The sequence below is a fragment of the Bos mutus genome, chromosome 14, assembly GCF_027580195.1.
Source record: "Bos mutus isolate GX-2022 chromosome 14, NWIPB_WYAK_1.1, whole genome shotgun sequence".
NCBI classification, from domain to species: domain Eukaryota; kingdom Metazoa; phylum Chordata; class Mammalia; order Artiodactyla; family Bovidae; genus Bos; species Bos mutus.
The window spans coordinates 58,995,121-59,004,689 of NC_091630.1; positions in this window are offsets into that span (position 1 = coordinate 58,995,121).

Consider the following 9,569-nt stretch of genomic DNA (forward strand, 5'->3'; position numbering starts at 1 on the left):
GACTGTGCTCCAAATGCAGGGGGCACAGGGTTTGATCCTTGTTCTGGGGACTTAAAAAATGAAACCACCAGGCAGAACTAGGCTTGCACCAAGCTCTACCATTTCTTCTTCTGCCTTTTTTTGTTTTTTTGGTGGTAAAAGTAAAGATCTCCAAAAGAGATCCCCAGAAGTGTTATTTATTTATTTTCAATTAAAAGCTGAGTGCTGAAGAATTGATGCTTTTGAACTGTGGTGTTGGAGAAGTCTCTTGAGATTCTCTTGGACTGCAAGGAGATCCAACCAGTCCATCCTAAAGGAAATCAGTCCTGGGTGTTCATTGGAAGGACTGATGCTGAAACTCCAATATTTTGGCCACCTGATGTGAAGAACTGACTGATTTGAAAAGACCCTGATGCTGGGAAAGATTGAAGGCAGGAGGAGAAGGGGACAACAGAGGATGAGTTGGTTGGATGGCATCACTGACTCAATGGACATGAGCTTGAGTAAGCTCCTGGAGTTGGTGATGGACAGGGAGGCATGGCGTGCTGCGGTTCATGGGGTCACAAAGAGTTGGACATGACTCGGTGACTGAACTAAACTGAATTTTATTTTTATTGAATTATTCTTTAAATTCTATAGTGCTTTACAGTTTTCAAAAGTTTCACACACAATATAATATGATCTCTTAATAATCACTTTTTGTTAGTTCCCTGCCCCTGAAATGTCCCTCCTCAAGCTCACCCACTTCTCACTCCCCACACCCAGGTGTCCTGGCTAAATTCATCTCTATTCATCCAGAAAACGTACAGTGTGCGACATTCACCACTGTCACAGCATGGACTTACCCCGGTGCCCTTGCTCCTCTCTGGAGCTTCCCTCCAGGGGTTCAGGCTCCTCAGCGCAACTCTAGGATTATCTGTGGAGGCCCCCCAGGTTGGCTTTGCCTGGAAGGGCAGAGTGGAGGCTAAAACTCTCCATCTGACTCTTGCAGATATAGCCACGGACCTGAGCAATAATGCAGATCAGTTGTGCTCAACTGAGTGGAACCTGAAAATCACCAGTCCAGGCCTTCCCAGGTCTTCATTTATTTTTTAAATTTTTATTATTTTATTTGTTTGTTTTTGGCTGCCATGCACAGCATGCAGGATTTTAATTCCCTGACCAGAAGTCAAACCCGAGCCCCCTGCAATGGAATTGCAAAGCCCTAACCACTGGACTCAGAGAATGCGATGGCACCCCATTCCAGTACTCTTGCCTCGAAAATCCCATGGACGGAGGAGCCTGGTAGGCTGCAGTCCATGGGGTCATGAAGAGTCAGACACAGCTGAACAACTTCACTTTGACTTTTCACTTTCATTCATTGAGAAGGAAATGGCAACCCACTCCAGTGTCCTTGCCTGGAGAATCCCAGGGATGGGGGAGCCTGGTGGGCTGCTATCTATGGGGTCGCACAGAGTCGGACATGACTGAAGTGACTTAGCAGCAACAGCAGCAGCAACCACTGGACTGCCATGGAATTCCCTTCCCAGGTCTTTAAAGGGAGGTCTGGAGGGGACCCAATCATCAGATTGTTCCAGTGAGTAGCCATGTTGGAGAGCCATTGGGAAAGACCCCCAGCCAATTGTTCTGGGAGAATATGGGGCAAATGTACAAAACAGATGGGTTTCTGCTTCTCACCAGTGTTTGTAGCAAAACACACTGGGAGGCTTTTCATCTGATACATTTAGCACTGATGAATCAAACAAGTTGTTTGAAGTGAGGAAATCATAAAAGTGATGTAAATGTGCCTTAAGTGTTTTACTTGAACTTCAGCTAAAGTGCATTCATCCAGGGAATTCCCTGGCAGTCCATGCTTCTATTTCAGGGGGCATGGGTTCAGTCTTTGGTCAGGGAATAGGATCCTGTATGCTGTGCAGTGAGGCCAAAAAAAGAAAACAGAATTAATTAAATAGTGCATTAAAATTAAGTAGTACAAATTAAAAGTGCATTCATTTACCTCAATGTCCCACCAGGGTGTTTCCAAATTCACCTTGCTTAGGTTGCACGCGCTGGAATTGAACCCTGGAACTGCATGCACTAGAATTGAACTCTGATTGATATCAAAGCTCAACTCAGACCCTTATATAACAAGGCTGCCTATAAAGTTCAGGAGACACCTCAGACACAGCACAGCAGGCCTGGAAGCAAAGAGAGAAATCAAGGCTGAGTCCTCCTAAGTTCCTTTACATTTATAAAGGAAGATCTAAGCTACCTGAATAAGAAACTAATAACACTGAGCCAAACAGTAATAGTAACAACACCAATAACTAGGATTGGAACCTTCTCAAATTTACAACAAAGTTAATTTGTTGCTCAGTGATAGGCAAGATTGTTCTACATGGTAATGAGACCAATAATAGGAACTATGTCTAAGAAATTCTAAAAAATAAAAATAAAAAAAAAGAAATTCTCTCCTTGGAATATTACTCAGCCATAAAAAAGAACGAAACAATGCCATTTGCAGCAACGTGGATAGACCTGGAGATGATCATACTAAGTGAAGTAAGTTGGACAAAGACAAATATCACGTGGTATCACTTATGTGTGGAATCTAAAATATGACACAAGTGAAATTCTCTATGAAACAGAAACAGGCTCACAGATATAGAGAACAGACTTGTGGTTGCCAAGGACGGCACGGGGAGGGATTAATTGGGAATTTAGGATTAGCAGATGCAAATTATTATATATATGTATAACTGAATCACTTTGCTATACACCAGAAACTAGCATAATATTGTTAATCCACTAGGAGCTTGGCAGGCTACAGTCCAGGGGTCACAAAGAGTCAGACATGATCGAGCAACTAACACTTTCACTTTCATACTTTTATGGAATAATTTTTTAAAGAAAGAAATTATCTCCTATAGTCAGGTTGGGGGTTCTTGGAATCTACCAGGGAAAACACAAAAGCTAATTGCTTCTGACTTCATTTCTCTGAGGAGGGGGTCACATTGCCACCTCCCCCTCCTTACCTTCTGGTCGTCAGCAAGGATGCCCAGACCCTCAAATTAAGTTGGTCTCAGGACCCTAGGATCTGCCCTGATCTCGTGTTTAGAGGTGCCAAACCCATTTTCTGAGTGCTCCTCTGGTGTCTAGGAACTCAGGTATTTGGCTTTTCCTGATTTCAGACGTAGAGATAAGTTCCAAAGAGAGCACAAAGGCTCACCAGGTGTCTTCTGCCAGATTCTTTGTCCATGTTTAGCCATCTTTGTGCTCTGTGTCCACTGTAAGCTTCCTATTCTTCATCAGACTTTTCCCCAGACAGCATCCCTTGATGATTCTTCCCTGAGTCTATGGTCACTATGATGGTTGACAAATGCTCTATCCCATGACTTTTGAACTAAAAGAACTTTCTGAAACTCGATGTGTCAGTTAAAGGAGGTGGGAAGAATTTGGAAAAACAGATGGCAAGGATCAGACAGAAGGGCATAGAACCACTTAATTTTCATAGCAGTTTCACGATGTCTAACCAGAGAGCTTTCTTAAGGCTGGTCGACATTAAATACTCTGGCAGTTTAGATGGAGGGACAAGGGGTCACATGGTGCCCAGGTCACCATGAAGGAAGGTGGGCTTTGAGGGGAGTAAGCCAGTGCAGTGCAGGAAGCAGGGCTGGACCCTGAGGGAGGCGCTGGGGGGAAAAGGCTGCAGAAAGAGACCTCCCCCTGGAACAAACGTGGTCTGCTGTTCCAGGTGTCCAGGGGAGCATCGTGCAGACCTAAATCTTGAGACCTGGCTGTGCAACATAATTCCTGCTGGAAAACGCAACTCCACTGGGCACGTGTAATGGTAACAGCAACAAACAAGTTGTTTAACAAAGGGGCACAGTGGATGTGGGGGGCAGCCAGTCAACTCCACGGTCCGAGCTGAGCAGGAGTCCCACTGCAGAAGCTGGGCTGGTGTGGTGCCCGGGATTGGACCAGCCTGAGCTTTATTGACTATGCCAAAGCCTTTGACTGTGTGGATCACAATAAACTGGAAAATTCTGAAAGAGATGGGCATACCAGACCACCTGATCTGCCTCTTGAGAAATCTGCATGCAGGTCAGGAAGCAACAGTTAGAACTGGACATGGAACAACAGACTGGTTCCAAATAGGAAAAGGAGTACATCAAGGCTGTATATTGTCACCCTGTTTATTTAACTTATATGCAGAGTACATCATGAGAAACGCAGGACTGGAAGAAACACAAGGTGGAATCAAGATTGCTGGGAGAAATATCAATAACCTCAGATATGCAGATGACACCACCCTTATGGCAGAAAGTGAAGAGGAACTAAAAAGCCTCTTGATGAAGGTGAAAGTGGAGAGTGAAAAAGTTGGCTTAAAGCTCAACATTCAGAAAACGAAGATCATGGCATCCGGTCCCATCACTTCATGGGAAATAGATGGGGAAACAGTGCAAACAGTGTCAGACTTTATTTTTGGGGGCTCCAAAATCACTGCAGATGGTGACTGCAGCCATGAAATTAAAAGACGCTTACTCCTTGGAAGGAAGGTTATGACCAACCTAGATAGCATATTCAAAAGCAGAGACATTACTTTGCCAACAAAGGTTCGTCTAGTCAAGGCTATGGTTTTTCCTGTGGTCATGTATGGATGTGAGAGTTGGACTGTGAAGAAGGCTGAGCGCTGAAAAATGGATGCTTTTGAACTGTGGTGTTGGAGAAAACTCTTGACCTCCCTTGGACTGCAAGGAGATCCAACCAGTCCATTCTGAAGGAGATCAGCCCTGGGATTTCTTTGGAAGGAATGATGCTAAAGCTGAAACTCCAGTACTTTGGCCACCTCATGGGAAGAGTTGACTCATTGGAAAAGACTCTGATGCTGGGAGGGATTGGGGACAGGAGGAGAAGGGGACGACAGAGGATGAGATGGCTGGATGGCATCACTGACTCGATGGACGTGAGTCTGGGTGAACTCCGAGAGTTGGTGATGGACAGGGAGGCCTGGCGTGCTGCGATTCATGGGGTCACAAAGAGTCGGACACGACTGAGCGACTGAACTGAACTGAACTGAACTGAGTTCTTTTGCAGTTCTGCCAGGCTCTCCTGTTATGTTTTCTTCTCCACCTTCTTGAAGGTCTCCTTCAACTGTTCTATGGGGAAGCATTCCTGGTTACACTGGTTTAGGGATCTCAAGTTGTACGCAGTCTCAAGGCTCCATGTGGGAACTCCAGGAATGGGCTCTGGTGTGTGTCCCACCCCATGGACCCAGGTGACGAGTGTGCAGAGAGATGCTCCTGTCAGGGGAGACCCTCCCCGCTGCTTGGTGATGGTGGGGGTCATGTTTGAGGCCCTGGCATCTCTCATAGACATGACGGAAAATTAGTTAAAGTCGTGAGCATGAAAGGGCTATACAGGGATGTCTGCCCTGCATGAAACAAGCCCACCTCCTTCCTAGAGCTTCCTGTCACTCTGTGTCAACAGAATTGTCCATTGCAACCTTTCATGATGAACTGTCAGGGGCCCTTCAGGGTTGGCTCAGGCCGGAACCCCTCATTCACCCAATGACCCCTTCAGTCAGCCTGTGTTTCTTTCCAGGAGTGAGAGATAAGATAGCGCTTTGAACTCGATCGAGAAAAACAGTGTCAGGTGAAGACATGGCCAGATGAGGATGTCTGTGTGAAGCTGATGACTTCTCTCATCTTTTTAATTTGCATTGGCCAGTGTTACATCACTTTTTTAATTAATTTTTTTTTGTTGCAGTATGGTTGATTTACAATGTTGTGTTAGTTTTTGCTATACAACAAAGTGAGTCAGTTATACATGTACATAGGGGGTGGTGGTGGTGGTTTAGTAGCTAAGTCATGTCTGACTATAGCCTGCCAGGCTCCTCTGTCCATGGGATTTTCCAGGCAAGAACACTGGAGTGGGTTTCCATTTCCTTCTCCAGAGGACCTTCTTGACCCAGGGATTGAACCCAGGTTTCCTGCATTGCAGGCAGATTTTTTACTGACTGAGCCACCAGGGAACCATATATATATATGATTATATAAAAGAGTGGAGATATATATATATCTCCACTCTTTTTTAGACTCTATTTCCTTATTGGTCATTACAAAGTATTGAACAGAATTCCCTGTGCTATGCAGTAAATTCTTAATATTATATCATTTTTATGCACAGATTTGTGTCTTCAGTTTGATGACCATCTTAGATGTTTCTACACTGCCTTTGAATGATCTCAGCCTCAAATGAATTCGGCTTCTGTTGTTTGCCCTGGTAGAAGGCAGCAACTGAATTCCCCCAGATCTCTTTAGAGTCAGCCTGATAACATGATTTGGCTATTACCATTTCTTTTACACACACAGCCACCTTTGCTGTAAGGAGAGAAGTGTTTCATAAGACTGTCTAGATTCTAACTTTATGGGATGTGTGTTAATATGAGTCCCACGGGCTGGTCTCAGCGCCAGTGTTAGGGGAGAGCCCTAGGGCTCCTTCATTATTATATTCCTTTCCTTACCTCCACTTTCAGAACAAGTCCAGGGAATGCAGAGTATTCCTCCAAGTCACTCAGTAAAATCTCAGCTGCCCTCTAAAGAGTGGATTCACAGCAGGGTGGGTTTCTGTTTTTCTTGAATTCTGGGTGTATCTTTTTGTCAATCTAAATAGTTTATGTGTGTCTGTTCCTCGGAAGTCCTGTTTACTTTGATTAGTTATTGTTAAGCTTCAAGAACACCGCCATCCTAAAAATACAGCTGTCCCATGAGCTATCTGGCTCCCCTGGTGGCTCAGATGGTAAAGAATTTGTCTGCAGTGCAGGAGACACTGGTTTGATTCCTAGGTCGGGAAGATGCCCTGGAGAAGGGAATGGCAACCCAGCCAAGTATTCTTGCCTGGAGAATCCCATGAATAGAGGAGCCTGGTGGGCTACAGTCCGTGAGGTCCCAAGAGTCACGACTTAGTTACTGAATCACCACCAGCACTTGAGCTAACTGGTTCTTACTGAGGGATTCTTCAGATCTGATTGTAGGTAGTAGGATTTAAAGTTACAAAAGGAAAAATGTCACATGAGTAAAGTTAGAACTTAATTCCACCCCATGGAAGAGTTTCAACAGAAGGAATATGATTTTGAACCTGAGTTGCTCATTTTCATGACCCCAGGATCAGAAGAGGCTCCTCAGTGATTACTGGGTAAACTGGACTTAATGTGACTCTTTGTCCTTCTATAAACTAAGTCACATGTACCTCCCACAAGTCCTGTGAAGGCAGTAAGTGACCAGTTTTCCTAATCTCTGCACAAAGTCGTGATGGCCTGGGGCAATGGGGTGGGGATGGTGGTGGAAGGAGGAAAAGAAACCCAGCGAATGCTTTGAGGACATGGGATTCGGAGGTGTTCCTGTGTGGTGTAGGCTGCACCAACATATACCCTTATGTCTTTGTGTTCACACTTTCCCTTTCCCTCCATCTTCCCATGGCCAGCTCCTACCCGTCCTTCAATGGCCTGTTCAAGTGCCACCTCCTCCAGGAAGTCTTCTTTAGATTCACTGCCTCTCTTTCTCCTTTGAAATCCTGCAGAAAGTTACCTCTAGCTCTCGTTGACACTTGTCACTTTCCACCTTTATTCTAATGCTGTTATTTATCTATATCAGAAGGTGGACTGAAGGGGGATCCAGGTTGTGTCTCTCTCTGGGTTTTTTTTTTTTTTGGTTGATGTTATTCTAAGCTCCAAGCTCAGTGCACAGGAGCTGCAGGGACTCAGTGAGTGCCAAATGAAGCGTGAGTGTGCAAAGAGGCTGCCACCACATTGCGGGAGCCTAGAGAGGTGACATTCAGTCTTGGTTCATTGAGCAGACCCACCAGTAGTCCTTATGGGTTGAATTCTTTCCCCCAAAGATACTGATGTCCCGGATTTCCTTGGTTGTCCAGTGATTAAGAGTCCGCCTGCCAATGCAGGGGACACGGGTTCAATCCCTGGTCCAGGAAGATTCCACGTGCTGAGGGGCAACTAAGCCTGTGTGCCTTAGTAGCCCCTCACAACTACTGAGCTCGTGTCCTAGAGCCTGTGCTCCACAACAGAAGCTGCCACAATGAGTGTCCACCCACCACAAACAAACCAGAGAGTAGCTTCCTCTCCCCTCGACTAGAGTAAGTCTGCATGCAACAACAAAGACCCAGTGCAGCCAATAATAATAGTAAAAAGATACTGAAGTCCTGATCTCTAGTACCTGCAAATGCAGTCTTATTTGAAAATGAAGCCTTTGCAGATAATCAAGTCAAGAGAGGTCGTTAGGGTGGACTGCAATTCCACATGACTGTTGCTATGAAGGAGGAAAATCTGGACTCAGGAGGACCTGCCTGCACTCAGGTAAAGGCCTATAAAGATAAAGGCACAGGTCGGAGTGACGCATCTACCAGCCAAGGAATGGCCCGATGTTGCTAGGAAACTATTAGAAGCTGGGAGAGAGGCAGGCAGAGCATTTTTCCTCACGGCCTTTTAGAACAACCCAGCCCTGTCAACTCCCTGATCTTGGATGTCTGGCCTTCACAACTTTGAGTCAAGTTCTGTTGTTTAAGCCAGCAGTTTGTGGTCCTCTGTTACCACAGCCCTAAGCAAGGAACATAGTTCATAAGTCCCCAGTCTGTTCCTGGAGAAGGAAACGGCAACCCACTCCAGTATTCTTGCCTAGTGAATCCTGTGGACAGAGGAGCCTGGTGGGCTGCTGTCCATAGGGTCACATAGAGTCGGACACGACTGAAGCGACTTAGCATGCATGCACGCGTTGAAGGAAATGGCAACCCACTCCAGTATTCTTGCCTGAAGACAGAGGAGCCTGGTGGGCTGCCGTCTATGGGGTCGCACAGAGTTGGACGTGACTGAAGTGACTTAGCAGCAGCAGCAGCAGCAGTCTATTCCAGGAGCCGGGAGCTCACTTACATGCTCCATGTGTGTAATACTCACAGGCATGTTGGCCACATGTTTGCTGTTCATCCTGTCTCATGGTCAATGAGCCCCTCCTGCTACAAATGAGGAAAAGGTGACGTGGAGAAAGGAAGAGACTTGCTCATGGTCACGGGACTAGCGAGAGGGGAGCTGAAGTACACTCAGGGCTTCTGAGCCAGAACTAGGCCTTATCCCACTTGTGCCCATACCATCCTTCATTGAAGACCCCCATCATCCTACAGATGCACACGGCACGTGGCCACATCCCCAGAAGGGCCAGGAGGGTCCTGAGGGATTTTACGTTGAAGATGGTGTCCTGATCACCTTCACTAGCACAGCACCAGGCATGTGAAGATGCTCAGTGCATGTTTGTTAGATGAATGGATTTTTCAGTGTATCAAAAATTAATTTTAATTTTTTCAAATATTTATTTATCTATTTGGCTGTATCAGGTCTTACTTGTGGCAAATAGGATCTTTTAATGGCAGCATGTGGCGTCTAGTTCCCTGACCGGGGATCAAACCTGTGCCCCCAGCATTAGGAGCACGGAGTTTTAGTGACTGGACCACCAGGAAAGTCCTTGAAAGTTAATTTTATATCACAATATCCTGTGATAAATCATAATGGAAAAGAGTATGAAAAAGAATGTATATAGGGATCACTA